General features: G+C 33.7%; 1 protein-coding gene across 12 annotated transcripts in view; it reads left to right on the forward strand.

Moving 5' to 3' along the window:
* The window catches only part of EPHA5 (EPH receptor A5), a 330237-nt gene that overhangs the window by 45114 nt on the left and 268860 nt on the right, over positions 1-16263 (forward strand). The window lies entirely within an intron of this gene.

A 16263-nucleotide genomic window follows, 5' to 3' on the forward strand; every position in this document is an offset into this window, starting at 1 on the left:
GTTATCTTATTCTCTTCAATATGTTTGAACTAAATTGTAGTTAAAACTTAAGGACGGAAAAATATATGCACTTGTTAAATAAAGCATTTAGATTCTTTACTAATAAAGACTTGAAAGATTTTACCAAAGTCACCTGGCACTTTACTTGGTAGAACATGTTTAAAGTTCCCTAAAACATTTAATTGTTGTTCACTGATGGATAATTCAGTTTCACAAATCAAAACAGAAATGCACACTAATTGTGGCAAGAAGCAAAAATTCACAGTGAAGGAAGGAAACCATTCTGGAAAGCAGAATGAATTATAATTTTGTAGATTGGTGGGTGCTGTGGTCTGAATGTTTGTGTCCACACCCAAACTCTTATAAGTTTCTTATATGTTGAAATCTTAATGCCTGAAGTGAAGGTAATAGGAGGTAGGGCCTTGTAGGTGCTTAGGTCATGAGAGAGGAGCCCCCATGAATGGGATTATTGACTTTAAAAAAGAGGCAACTGAGAATTAGCTAAGCCCCTTCTACTATGTGAGGACACAATGACAAATCTAAGGCCTGGAAGAGTGCCCTTATCGAGCCTTGCTGGCACCTTGATCTCGGAACTTCCAGCCTCCAGAACTATTAGCAATAAATTTCTGTTGTTTATAAACCACCCAGTCTATGGTGTTTTGTTATAGTAGCCTGAACAAAGACAGTGGGCTCACACAAATCTATCAAAACCTAACACTCTGAAAACCATTTTTATGCATCTCTTAACTCTAACCTAGAGCAGGAGTGCAATGATGAGTATATACTAAATAATCTCTACCTTCAAAACTACTTAAGTGTTCTGCTTTTTCTTTTAAATACTCAGGGTAGCAGAGAATAATTTCTTTCAAAAATGATTAAAATAAAATATGCTTACAGGGATGGTTTCCAAGAGGTGATCTATCTTTGTAAATTTTCCAGATAAATAAAGGTGATTTAGTTATTTATTATTCTGTCTATCAAATTTCAATTGGTTTCAAGTAACGTAAACTGACTTCAGCTACTTTAAGAGAAAGAAAGGGACTTGTGATTAACTCAAAGAACCCATTGTCAATTGAATTCTTGAAATAGTGGAACTAAGGGATTGGGCCAGCCCCCATGAACTAAGCAGTGGTCATCCTCTCTGTCTGGTTCCTGCTTGTGACTGGTCATTTCTTCATTCTTCTCTCTGAAAACCATATTTTAAAATTCACTTTGCACCTGGCTTTCCTACAATTACAAATTTGATCTCTTTTATTAAAAAGACCAGCTCAGACTGACTGGGAACGTTCCAAATTCCACATAGAAAGAATTTGATGGGTTCCACTTGGTTCAGCTGTCTCTCACTGGTATAAACATCTCTAGCTGGGTTAGGGGAGGAGGATAAAATTACCTAATATAAGTGTAGCTGTAGCTGTTAGAGGCCATCTCTGCTATAAAAAGAGCAGCTTAATAAAAAAATGTGTGTGCGTATCATACCTATTAGTGTCTCCTAGGAATTCTTACCAGGAAGCATTTTCCTAAGTATAAAGTTGTTTTCTCATATAAAATTGATTGATTAGCTATAAAAATAATTACTAAAGTGAAATATTTTATTCTGAAAAATTTTCAGTGAAATGAATTGTTTCAGTATGTAATTTCCATTATGTCCACAAGACCTGACTTCTACAATGCATATGAATTTTAGCCAAGATTCAATAATTTTATTTCAGTAGTCTATTTTGATTTATTTAAATTCTATTTGACAATCATACTTAATTGGTCTATTTGATTTACTTAATATCTTAGTATTACTTGTCCCACTATTCTTATATTTTAGACTTCATTGTAGTCACTGATTTTACGTGTTTTGTTATCATCATTCTTTTCTGTAATACAAACATATCTGTGTCTCCATGCTACTTTGACTGCATCATTCCTGTCTACATCTAGTTATTATGAGTAGGCACAGAACTAACAGCATCCTATTAGCTCATTGTTTCCTTAGAGCCCGAGGAAGTCACCCTTGTGATTGCTGACCTGGTTCTGCACGTCCCTAGGCTGCATCTCAAGTCAAGTCTCTTGCTTAGAAGCAAGTTGTAGATACAAAAAATATAGGAACAAAAGAGGAAGGCCATCTTTACTTTTGATTACTATAGCTTTTCCTATATGGGATTTCTTTACATGATTTCAACATTTCTAAAATGTTGTTATGAATATTTAGTGCCATAGGTTATGAATCTGATCTTATTGAGAAAATATATTCCAATTCAACTTTATTTCTTAACATTTCACCTAGAACACAGATAATGGAAATGGTGTGCATATGCTTCGTGAATGTCTAACTTAATCCCTTATGTATTCCACCCTATATTTTATACATCAGGACAGCACAGCTGCCAAGCCCTTGGAGAAGTTTCATTTTGAACAAAATTTGTATAGTTGGGCATGCATGGATTTTAGTTGATTATAACATGCAAATATGTAATAAGCCAATGAATCAGAGGCTTTACTGTGATTATGAACTATTCAGATAATGCAAGATTATTCAGTTTGTGTCACAAATCCTTCCAGTCTGCACAATTAAAGATGTAACAATGAGTATAATGCTAAGAAATAAACTCATTTCATTAAACAAGATTCTCTGGTTTACTGTTTTCTTTATTTTGAAGCCAGATTTTTCATTATTTTGATTATTGTTTTGATTATTTTGAATCCCAGAATGATGGGATTTTTAAAGGTAATCATCGGTAGTGTTAGTATATTGCACTTGTATCACCTTATAATTTTGGAATTTTTACCTCTTAAAATATACAGATTAAGATTATTATGATAAAAAATAACATACATAATTTCACTGCTAATATCAGGAAATTTAGTGTGGACCCAGAAAGCGGTATTAGAATGTCATTAATCTGGAAGGTGAAGGCAGCAATTATGTCATCAGATGTTGATAGTGCTTTCGAGCTAGTCATTCATCAGTGATTTTCATGGTAGCATTATTCATTCGTGCACTGAATTTTGTTGGTGACTATCTATCTATCTATCTATCTATCTAGTGTTGTCCTTTGAAAGTAGGAATGAGAATGTAGATATAACATTATATACACAGTCAGTAAAATTTTGAAATGAAGATTCACCTATGTACCTTCTCTGCATCTTCAGATGGAAAATTGGAACATAACTGAAAAATAACAAATGAACCATAGGATTTTATAGTTGGGCTTCTCCATAGTAGTAGACAAGTATGATCAATATTCTACAATATACTTTAAAGAGGTTTTTTTGGTGAATTCAGGTCGTGTAAAACTATGAAAAGCACCACTGCCCAAACAGCAAGAGTAAACATAACAGCAAACAATAATGATAACAACATGAGTTCATACTGAGTTAGATTTGTGAGTTGTTCCAAACTTTAATTACCTTGGTTTACTCAGCTATTATAAAACAATTGTTAGCAATTATTAAGATTCTCTCAGGGGCTGGCCCAGTGGCACAGCAGTTAAGTTTGCACATTCCACTTTGAAGACCTGGGGCTTGCAGGTTCGGATCCCGGGTGCGGACATGGCACCTCTTGGCAAGCCATGCTGTGCCAGGCATCCCACATATAAAGTTGAAGAAGATGGGCATGGATGTTAGCTCAGGGCCAGTCTTCCTCAGCAAAAAGAGGAGAATTGGTGGCAGGTGTTAGCTCAGGTCTAATCTTCCTCCAAAAAAAAAAAAATTCTTTCTATATTCACATTTTATGCTTTTATAGTTTTTACTTTGATTTGAAATCTGACAGAATAAGCAATTATAATATGTACAAAGGTATTAACATTAAAATTAGTTTATAGTTGGAATTTGTGTAAATCTAATGAAGAAATCACTTCTATGGTTCTAGGTGTGTGGTCAGGTATGAGAATTGAGGTGTGAATTTAGTGAAACTATGGACCGAATGCTTGTGTTCACTCCAAATCCGTATTTTGAAATCTTATGTGATGTTATTAGGAGGTGGAGCCTTTGAGAGGTAATTAGGTCGAGAGAGTGGAGCCCTCATGATGGGATTAATGCCCTTATAAGAAGAGACAGGGAAGAGTTTGCTTTCTCTCTCTCTCTTTCTCTCCTTCTCTTGTCATATGAGGATACAGCAAGAAGGTGTCCATCTAAAAGCCAGGAAGCAGGCTCTCACCAGACACTAGGATGCTGGTGCCTTCATCTTGGGACTTCCCAGCCTCTAGGACTGTGAGAAATAAATGTTAGTTGTTTAAGGCCACCTATCCTATGGTATTTATTATAGCAGTCTGAACTGACTAAGGCAGATGCCAATTTCTATTTTTCTAAAGGAAGAATAAGGTATAACGTGATCAGACAGAGAAAAGGCAATAAGAACAACACATTCCATAAAATGAATATGTATTTACTAAACAGGATAGACTTTCAGGATGCAAATAACTTAAGGAGGGCTAAAACTCCTGAATCAATGCCCAGTATTTCCCAAAATGATGTTTTACTAAAGATTGTCTGACACAGGAAATAAATGTGTTAAGCCAAAGGGGTTCTATACACATGTAAGTTTGGAAAATATTTAATTAAATGGAATTAAACAGGTTTTTCTACCTGCTGCATTATACTAAGCCTTTAATGTATTAATCAGCATGCAAGTTCTCCCAAATTATTTGACCAGGAAACATTTTACCCACTATCCTTATGAACGTCTTCATGAAGATGTTCATGAAAGATTCAGGAAGAATGTTTAGCAGAGCACAGTCTCAGAAACATTTTATTCAAAGAAAGAGCTTGTTCTCCTTTTAAAACCTATCTGAATGCAGTGATATAGAGAAATGAGAGTAAAAGAATAGTTTTTTCCCCCTTTATCATAATGGCATATAGAACAGTCGCTAAGAATCACTTTCTTACGCACGCCTGGAAATTTTCTCTAAGGCACCATAATAACTACTGGCTAGTCTTCCTCTAGAAATTACAGCCCATGCACAGTTTCCAATATGTTGAAAGGGCTGCATCAGGCTGGTTTTACATTTGTATTACAGAGACATGGTGACCTAGACATGCAAGCTATGGGTGGAGAGGATTTCAGATTTACTTTTTCCAAGGGTCAGTGAAAGAAATGCCTTTTCATCTATCTAAATGAGAAATTAGATAATTTATTTAGCTCATGCCCTAATTAGACATCTCTATAATCTCATCAATTGCTCCTTGGTGGGACGTAGAAAGAAGCTGTGTAAAATCCCAAAGAAAGTTATATTGAACTGATGTCTTAAAAAAAGAAATGATGTATCTTTTCCCAAAATCTACTGTCGCAGATGAACAAGTGGCTTTTCTAAGTAAAATTTTGATTTGAAATTTTATGTTTGTTTGTAACCTTGAAATCATGCTTTTGAACTTTTGTTGATATAGTTGTGGGTTTATTTGTTCATTAATTTGTCTAACAATTATTTATCCAGCAAACCATGTGCTAGAATTGTACTAAGCACTCAGGATACAAAGATGCAACAGACATTTATTGAGTTTGTTTTTTAAACAAGTTCCAGTACTGGAGATTATATCATTATACAATTAAATACATAAAGAAGTTCAAGTCTTGTAAAGGTCTTTGACAATGAAATTTGAACTCCAAATTCAGATGAGTAACAGTTAAATATTCTATCAAAATAATAAAATACCTAATAGTGATATTTTCTATGGACTCTGGGAAACATGGGAAGCCATTCTTATATTTAATGATATGTTAGGCTCCTCCTGCAGTATTTATAAAACGTCAGAAATTCAAAAGTATTTTTGGTTACTGCAGTGAATTGATTTATTTCTCCATTGCCAGTGACAAACTTAAAAATTAAGCCATGTTTTACATAATGCCTCTTTTCAAAATGCAAAATTGTTGCTCTGTGTGTGACTTAGCTATACATGATAATCAGTTAACATTTATTGAAACACTTTCTTTAAGTAAATATTAAAATGACTGCAACAAACCCACATACTGGCATCTAGTTGTTTGTGTGTCAATTGGTGATACCAAAACCAGTTTTACATATTTTTAACTGTAAACTGAATCAGTTATTAAATTGTTGACAATTTCTTCTCATGTAGCTACAATCACAGTGACAAGTAGATTTTTAAATTTAGCTCATTTTTGCAATGGCTTCCTTTTGTGAATTAGGTCAAGTAGGTCAATTACTAAATCTTTCTAGAGATGAGACTATTGACTTACCTCATAGGAGAACTGAGAGAGAAACATTAAGCACTGTTTAAATGCTTGATATCTTAATATTCCTGAATGGCATAGCTGGTATCATTTGATGACTAGAGGAAATAGCAGTTTAATTCTTGTATTACATACTGTATGATTACATCTTCACATGAAAAGAGGTGCATATGTAACACACAAAAATCCTTCATTGGTGTGCATTTTCTCTATACTCATGTAAAAAGACAAGTAATCATTCTGTATATTTTATATAATGAATTAGCAATTTCAGGGATAAAAAAGATCCATGAGACACAATAATTCTCTTTATATGGCTTTCTCTTCTATTATCCCAGTCTATCCTTATATTTTAGATTTCCCCTTACAACATAGCTTTATGTATTTGTCTTACATTCAATAATTTACGTAGGAGGCACATACAGGCATACCTTGTTTTATTGTGCTTTGCAGATGTTGTGTTCTTTACAAATTGAAGGTGATCTTTGATGTTACTATTGTACAGGTAATTGTTTTGGGGTACCGCAAACTGTGTCCATATAAGATGGCAAACTTAATCGATAAATGTGTGTTCTGACTGGTCTACCGACTAGCCATCCCCCCATCTCTGCCCTTCTCCTCAGGCCTCCCTATTCCCTGAAACACAACAATATTGAAATTAGGCCACTTAATAACCCTACAATGGCCTCTAAGTGTTGAAATGAAAGGAAGAGTCACATGTTTCTCACTTTAAACCAAAAGCTAGTAATGATAAAGCTGAGTGAGGAAGGCATGTTGAAAGCCAAGATAGTCCAAAAACTAGGCCTCCTGTGCCAAACTATTAGCTAAGTTGTGAATGCAAAGGAAAAGTTATTGAAGGAAATTAAAAGTGCTACTCCAGTGAACATATAAGTGATAAGAATGCAAAACAGCCTTATTGCTGATATGGAGAAAGTTTTAGTGATCTGAACAGAAGATCAGACCAGCTACAACATTCCCTTAAGTCAAAGCCTACTCCAGAGTAAGGCCCTAATGCTCTTGAATTCTGTGAAGGCTGAGGCAGGAGAGGAAACTTCAGAAGAAAAGTTTGAAGCTAGCAGAAGCCATCTCCATTACATAAAAGTACAAGGTGAAGCAGCAAGTGCTAAAGTAGAAGCTGAAACAAGTTATCTAGGACACCTAGGTAAGATAATTAATGAAAGTGGCTACACTAAGCAACAGATTTTCAATGTAGACAAAACAGCCTTATATTGGAAGAAGATGCCATCTAACACTTTCGTAGCTAGAAAGGAGAAGTCAATGTCTGGCTTCAAAGCTTCAAAGGACAGGCTGACTTTCTCGTTACAGGCTAATGCAGCTGGTGACTTTAAGTTGAAGCCAATGCTCATTGACCATTCCAAAAATCCTAGGGCCTTTAAGAATTATGCTAATTCTACTCTGCCTGTGCTTTGTAAATGGATTAACAAAGCCAGGATGACAGCACATCTGTTTACAACATGATTTATTGAATATTTTAAGCCCACTGTTAAAACCTACTGCTCAGAAAAAAAATATTCCTTTCAAAATATTACTGGTCGTTGTCAATGTACCTGGTCACCCAAGAGCTCTGATGGAGATGTACAATGAGATTAATGTTTTTTCATACCTGCTAACACAACATCCATTCTGTAGCCTATGGATCAAGAAGCAATTTCAACTTTCAAATCTAATTATTTATGAAATATATTTCATAAGACTATAGCTGCTGTAGATGATGATTCCTCTGAAGGATCTGAGCAAAGTCCATTGAGAACCTTCTGGAAAGGATTCACCATTTGAGATGCTATTAAGAAAATTCATGATTCATGGGAAGAGATCAGAATATCAACATTAGCAGAAGTTTGGAAGAAGTTGCTTCTAACCCTCATGGATGACTTTAGGAGGTTCAAGACTTCAGCAGTGGAAGTAAGTGCAGATGTAGTGGAAACAGCAAGAGAACTAGAATTAGATTTGAAGCCTGAACATGTGACTGAATCGCTGCAATCTCATGACCAAACTTTAATGGATGAAGAGTTCCTTCTTATGGATGAGTAAAAAACGTGGTTTCTTGAGATGGAATCTACTCCTGATGAAGATGCTGTGAAGATTGTTGAAATGAAAGCAAAGGATTGAGAATATGACATAAACTTAGTTGATAAAGCAGTGGCAGGTTTTGAGTAGAAAGAAGTTCTACTGTGAGTAAACTGCTATCAAACAGCATGCATGCTACAGAGAAATTGTTCATGAAAGGAAGAGTCAATGGATGGGGCAAACTTCATTGTTGTTTCATTTTAAGAAATTGACACAGGTACTCCAGCCTTCAGCAACCACCACCCTGATCAGTCAGCAGCCATCAATATTGAGGCAAGACTTTCACGAGCAAAAAGATTACAACTTGCTGAAGGCTCAGATGGTGGCTAGCATTTTTTAGCAATAGAGTGTTTTTTAACCAAAGTATGTACATTGTTTATTTTTGACATAAAGCTATTCTACACTTAATAAACTACAATATGGTATAAACATAACTTTTATATGCACTGGGAAACCAAAAAATTTGTGTTGCTCACTTTATTGTGGTGTTTGTTTTATTGCAGTGGTCTGGAACCAAACCCACAATATCTCCAAGGTATGCTTGCACTGTGAAGGTTAATATGTTCTATAATAAAGGAAAACTTTGTTTTCTTAGTTATTTAAATCTTACATATTATTGATACTATAGCCAATAAGAACAATCATGTGCAATAAACACAGAAATCTGAAGTGGTCATTTCATCTATGCCAATGACAAATTGTTCTACAGCAGTTGTTAAATGCCCATTTTGTCTATTGAATTTGTTAAGTTATTTTATGAATGAAATTATTTTTAATAGTTTGTGTTCATAAAGACATCTACCTTCAAATTTGTTAAAATATTACCAGAAGATAATAATGGGATTTATTTTGTTATGACTTTAACAGGAAATGCACTGTTTAATAACAGTAAATGAAAGTTCTTGCCCCTATTTATAGTCAGCAAGTCACACATCCATCTATGAGTGGCAACCAAACTCTGCAATAAACTTGTGAATCGCTAATATGAAAGACATTGAATAATGACAAGTAAAGCTAAAAATATTCCATTTTTGATTTTGGAATATCACCAAAATTTTTTCTATTTAAGATAATTCGATAAACCTTTAATTATATCTTATGATTATTTTATCTTCTATTTAATTTTTCCTGAAGCATAATAATTATTTCCACTTTACTCATACCTCTAGTATCACAAATCTCTGTAGGTTGTGAGTGAATTCTCTTTTCCTAATCAGTAATAGTGAAATGAGAGGTTAGCTGTTAGATCACAGGTTTTTACCTTAAATTTTTTGTCCATTCTTCATTAGTTACTGATGGTATGAATATAGCATTTTTTAGCATTTTCTAAAGTTTTACTTGGAATTTAGTAATTTTGTCAGATAAAACCTGAAACTTGCATTGTTAATCGTAATAGCTGCCATAGTCCTATCAAAGCACATGGTTGTTAGACCACATAGTTCATTTATTTCTAAGAACAAGATACTTTGTATCAGAATCTTTAATGTAATTTCATTAAGAGTTTTTGATATAGTGTTTTGTGACACTTATAATAATAGATATGATCTATTAGCATTATATGATAAGGCAGACATATTCCTATTCAGGCAGTCAATATGAAGCCATTGACCCTGAAGTTTTTATATCTCAGTCTCCATGGAGTGGCTAATCTGAATATACCTAAAATTCTAAGATCCTGGAGCCTCTTGCCTCATATAGCTAATTTGGAAAGCTATAGGGGAGATTTAACATATTTCCTTTTTAGCATTTATCACAAAGCTGACATTATATTACATTACATTGCACTATATTATACCATATTATATTACTATTGTATGTCTTCTATGATAGCATGTTAGGTACAGTTATCATATATAAGAGACATGCAGTTGTTTTTCTTGTTCACTGTTGTGTCTCAAGAGCATAATAAGTGATCAATATAATCGTTGAATGAATGAATAAATAAATTAATGTGTGGTTGGAAGGGAAATTATTCCTCATTTATGGGAATACAGATTCAGATCCCTGGGATTATTGAAAAACAGCTCTGAGCACCAGATAGCCTCAATTACAACTTTAAATGTGCTTCTCATAGAAACAATATCATTTACATTAATTATATATTACAAATGTTGATAGCCTTTTGAGAGACTTGTGGCCTAGGAACCCAACTTCTTTCAATACAAGTGCTTTATCATAGGGAAATGATTTCCAAGATTCAGAGAGGTTAGTTACAAGTAACATGGGATTGCTACCTTTTCATAAACTAATCTACCCAAACCCATGTTATCCAAATCAGTTGATAAAAATTGTTATATAATGAATATATGCCCTTAAAATTAAATATTAATACACTATTTGACAGCCCTCAACCTTTTTGAGTCTCTATATGACACACCAGCCACTCTGTTCTTATTAATAATTGAAGTTATATGAATTTACAGTTCAAATACTATGCATAGCTTACCTCAGAAGTCAGACAAAGTCCATTCTAGGAGGTATCATTCATTCCTTCTTTTTCACAGACAAAAGCTGACAAACATCTCTTAGAATTATAGAGTAGCTATGCTATTCATCAACCAGTGATTTAAAAATTAAACTCAAAGCATTCTCCAAAACCCATGAACTACCCTCTATTATCACTGTTGTTTTATTAAAAACAAGAATTCTAACACCAAAATAAAAAGAATCATATAATCCCAAAATAAATAATCCATTAAATTGAAAAAATTCAGTTTTATGAAATACCTACTACATTTTTCTGATTTCCTTAAGAATTAGTGAAGACTTTGTCCTGGTCAATTGGCTAACATTTGGAAATGATGTAAAGTTTGTATCTTCATTTACAGACTGAAACACTTGACTTCTCCTCCAGAGTTTTTCAAATCTGCCATGTTCCCTCTGCTTTGAACACACTTTGGTAAATTCACACAGGTTTGTATGTGAACAAATAAACTAAAAGTGTAAGTGTTTTTCTAGAAAACCTTTACACTGCCATGATGCTTGCTACTAACATTATGGTCTTACTATTACCAATATGATCTTACCATTACTTTTAACTCAGCATATCTACTCAGACCCTAGTTGATAGATTTAACCAAAACTGTAATAAGTTTACAGTGAATCTTTGAAGGGTATACCAAAAAAAATACTGTGTAGAGTTGATTCTAAACAAAAAAGTTACTTTTCTGTAGAATAAAGCAATCTGAACAGAATACGGTTAAACAGAACTAATATAAGGATGCCTAGAGCAAGTTGGGCTTGACTGAATAATTTTGTCCTTAAGACACTCATCTAAGGTTTAATCATATTCCTTAGGCTTCAGCAAAATAGAATCTAAGTGAAATTTTAGTCTGAGAACTTAATGGACTGTAGCCTTTCTTTTGAACTCAGAGTACTGCTGGTAATGTTCATGCTCAATGCACCATCCTTTTGTATTCCCAAATCTCTAACATGCTCGAAAACACATCCCCATGCAGACAAACTGACACACAGACACACCCAACCTAGTATTAGATACAGGCAAATGCCCAAAAGATGCCCAGGATTAACTAAGTCAACATGCTAGAAGCCCTAATAAAAACATTAGATGCTAGATTCCTATGGAAGAGTTTTCTGGTAATAACCCAATATTTTAACTCATATTCTCATCCCTGGGCACTTGACTTTATTTTTGGTACCGGATCCCAATTTTTCTCCTAGATTATGATTTCTGAACCCTTCTCACTTTGTTTTTGGTGGCTTCATTCATTTTTTCAATGAAACGGCATTTATTGTAAATCTATGTTGTACTAAGTACTGTGTATGCTGTAAAGTTCTGTGTGTAGTCTAATGGAGAAAACAGGCTGTAAATGTTAATTCATAAACATATCCTCCACTTACTGTGGGCCAGTGACTACATGTGGTATTGGAGAATAAAATATGGATATCTTATCTCCACTTTAGAAAGGTTGAAAATCTAGAGTCACTATACCAGTAAGTTTCTTGGCTCTATCCCACTTCTTGCTGCAGTAGTATTTGCCACTTCTGGGTCTAGGTGTCTTCCGAATTGGTGTGTATTATAAGCCAATATGTGAAGAAGGAAGTGATTTATAAATAAGTGATGTTCTCTAATGTTTTTATCTCATCTTTTCTTATTTACCATCAATAAACATGACTGTAGTGTTCATTATTCAAACTAGGCTATATACTACTTAAGGGGAGAATCATTTTTCCAAGACTAGTGTCTGAGGTTAGCAATTATACCCTTGCTTTTCCTAGTGAGTTCCAATATATCGTGGAAAAAATGATGACTTGATTCACAGAGATACACCCGAATATCTGATGATACACATGTAAGTATTGAAGCATGCTACTTCTTGAATTTTTATTCCTAACTTCCTGCTCTTTCTTCTGCCCCTCTCTGAGAAGGAAAGGCTATACCACTTTGTGTTTTTCCACTTTGCTCCCAAATATGGGGAAAGCATTGAGGCATTTACAAGTTTATGCAAATTAATTATCCGATTCCTCAAGTTACCTGAATTGTTTTCTGAGCATATTTCTTTAAATTTTTTTTGCAGCAGAAAATCATAATTTCTTTTCTGTTTTAGCATATACCATTAACCAAAAAAAAAAAAAAATCAACCAACACCCTGGTCTGCTTTCATTTCACAGTAATGTATGTATAACCATTCAAGAACTGAAATATTATTTTGACTTTGATTCTTATGAAAAAGAAAGGGTTACATTGACCCACAGATAGGAGATTTTGAAGGACTGTCCATTCTATGTAACTGTCTTAAACAGCAGGTAAGGGTTAAGGAGAAGATAGATGTAAAAACTAAATAACTAAATAAAATGTAATGTATATTTCTGTAGGCAAGCTAAGGGATTGGCAGTTGTTTGCTCACAGGAAAGAAAAACTGAATGGGATTCAGGTACAGAAGGAAGATCACATTAATTTGATTTTTGATATATTTAAAAGAACCATGTGCATGTAGATTATAACTCGAGGGAAGGGGAACAAATTCTATTTAATGCAACTCAGCTTCTTGCTCTATACTTCCAGATCTGAATCCTAGGCCTCTTCCGGACCTCATACTAAGAGGAGGTACAGTTTAGGCCATTGCATTTAGCTTTCTAGAATCTTAGCCAGAGGCAATCTCAAATAGTAAACATAGGAACTTAAATATGTTCAAAGTCCTAAAGTAAAAAAATATATATAGCTAATGGTGATAAGAGTTGTTCCTCATAAAATCTTAGTTAAGACACTTAAGAAATGGATTTGGGATGCAGGAGAAAGTATTTGGGTCAGATAGAAGAATAGGCTGTATCATGAAAGGAACGTTTGCTATATGATGTTTCCTGAGTGCAAATACTTTTGGTGAATTTCTACTTGGAGGATTTGAAAAGAAGAATCAGTTCAACAAATATGTACTGAGAACTCAAGTATTTTGCTGAAAGATCCAAAATATGAATATATATATATTTGTATAGTGTTCCTTCTCTCAAGGGAGTTTCTGTTTAGTTTGAGAAACAGTCACACTATAAATATCTGTAATTCAGCGTACTCTAGCCATCCACATTTATTGGACATTTTTGTAGAAACCTGGCTAGACTTTGGACTCACACAAGAGAGTTAGCATGTGTAGCAGGAGGTCAAGAGCCAGGACTCTGAAGTGATATTGCCAGAATCATAGCTCCAAAATTCATTAACTTTCCTAGTTTTCCCATCTAATTAATGATAGCTTCCTCATTGGACCATGGTGAGGCTAACCTGCGTTAAAACATGTAAATATCTAGGAAAGTTCTAGACACATTTTAAATTCTCAATCAATTTTAAACAGTTATTATCATATATTATTAAAATTCATATTCCTGGGTCCCAGGATTCTGTAGGTCTTGGGTAGTACCCAAGAATCTGCATTTTCGTGTTATGATACAGTTGATGGTTAAACCAGTGTATGGAAACTTCTGTGTTAGGTCATCCAAATTGAGTTGAGAAATAAAAGAAAGGTGGAACTTTGCAATAGTATTATCAATTAAAAGGAAAAAAAAGAAGAGATACTAGTATGAATAGATACTTTAGAAGAAAATAAAAAAATTGAGTAGGTTTTACATATAGAAATATTAAGCTAAGGTTTTCTGGATATATATTTCTATATTTTAATGTAAGCATGACCCCATTAAGTTGAATGGGAATTCTGTGCACATAGATACTTACCTAGGAAACCCTGGCCTATATATATATATATATATATATATATAAATATAAATACATATGTATGTATTAATGAAACTCACTCAGCACATCTCCTGCTGAATGTTTAATTCTGGCAGCTTTAAGATATTTTAGCTGAGGAGAAAAAAATGAGTTAAGGTGGTTTAAACAGAAAAAAAGTTACCTCAGTCATTATTCATTTTTCATTTAGAGACACATTTTCAAAACCAGGCTGCATAAATCAAATTCATTAATTTAATATCAATATACAGTTTTTGTGGTTGTGTATTCTTACAGTTACTGAATCTAACTTGCATAAAATTTGATATTCTGTTATTAAATAACAGGACTTCTCTTTTAATGTCTTTATTCTAACAAAAATAGTCCAGATTTTTTAAAAATGCTTAAGTATATGTATCTATGTATGTTTATCTAATATTGGTTTATGAAAGTCTGAAGAACCTTAACTTCTCAAATATAACCTGTAGTCACTGTTGAAGGCATGGTTTTCCAGTTATGTAGAAAATATTACACTGTTCATAATAGATTAATGTGTAAGGTGTTATCAACAAGCGTTCCTGTGCAAACAGCTGGCAGGTTGTCAATGTGATCGGTTTACTCTTTTATGGGCCCCTTTGTGGCAAACTTCTGTCACTAGGACAAGTACGTATTTTACTCATTTATTAGTAGTGCTCTACTTAGTTATGAATGGAATGTCTCAATATGGAAATTTATCAGAAGCATAAATGCGGACATCTGAATATAAGCGAATACTTTGTCACTGGATATAAGAAAAACAGAAGCTAGCACATGTGGTGCATATTTAGCTACTCTGAAAAATCATTGCAGAAATGAACTGTGTTAGCAATAAGGTGGTATGAACCATAAAGCAGTTACTTAGAGAAAGAAAGTGTTTATGCCTTGATTGTGCTGCAAGGTGGTTAACTCTAAATTATGGCTCCAAATTCTTGTGCAAATTAACAAATTAAAAGTATACTGAGATCTTCAATTAAAGCAAGAAATTTAATTATGAATATTGAAATCTATAAAACTTTTTTCTTTGCTTTTTAAAAATTTCCAATAAGTACTTGCTTTGTTACCTTTTGGCATAATTAAATTTCTAATATTTTTCTTTTGATATGATGTACTTTTTAAAAGGGTTGTAAGTAAATACGACCAAAGAATTATTGAGATGATGCTGCTTATCAGATATATATGAAACAAATTTTCTATTTAGCGTTGTAACTTGCCATCTTCATTTGGGCCAAGTGACCTGGAGTCTGTGAGCTAAAGTCGTTTGGGCTCATTTTCTTCTTTGTAGGGGTAAAGGAAAGAGAATTTATGTGGCAGTGTTTGAACATTACACTTAGTCCAACTCTTTAGATCTTGTTAAGATAGAAATTTCAGATAACATTATATACCTTTAATGTCCTATTTTGTGGGAAAAGAAAAAGAAATTGGTTAGAACAATCCTCAACATCATACGAAATAAATTGTGCTTTTATTTACATGAATTATTGAAGTTTTTCAATGTTATGTTTTGACCGTTTAATAAAATTTTAAAATTTTCTGAGACCTCCATGGGCTTGCCAACTGTCATGTACCACTAATAATTAAGAACAGAGATGCACAGATAAATGAAATTCACAGTGATTCAGGTAGCTCCCTTTTTCACTAGATTCAATTTTCTTCACTATAAAACGTTTCCTGGAGCTGCCAACTCTTAACACCATTTGACAGAATTGAGTTTAACCTTCTCTTTCTTTCCTTGCCATTCTTTTGGTGGGAGTTATTATTGAGAGGAAAAAGATAGTGGCCA

Source organism: Equus caballus, chromosome 3, assembly GCF_041296265.1.
Source record: "Equus caballus isolate H_3958 breed thoroughbred chromosome 3, TB-T2T, whole genome shotgun sequence".
Classification (NCBI taxonomy): domain Eukaryota; kingdom Metazoa; phylum Chordata; class Mammalia; order Perissodactyla; family Equidae; genus Equus; species Equus caballus.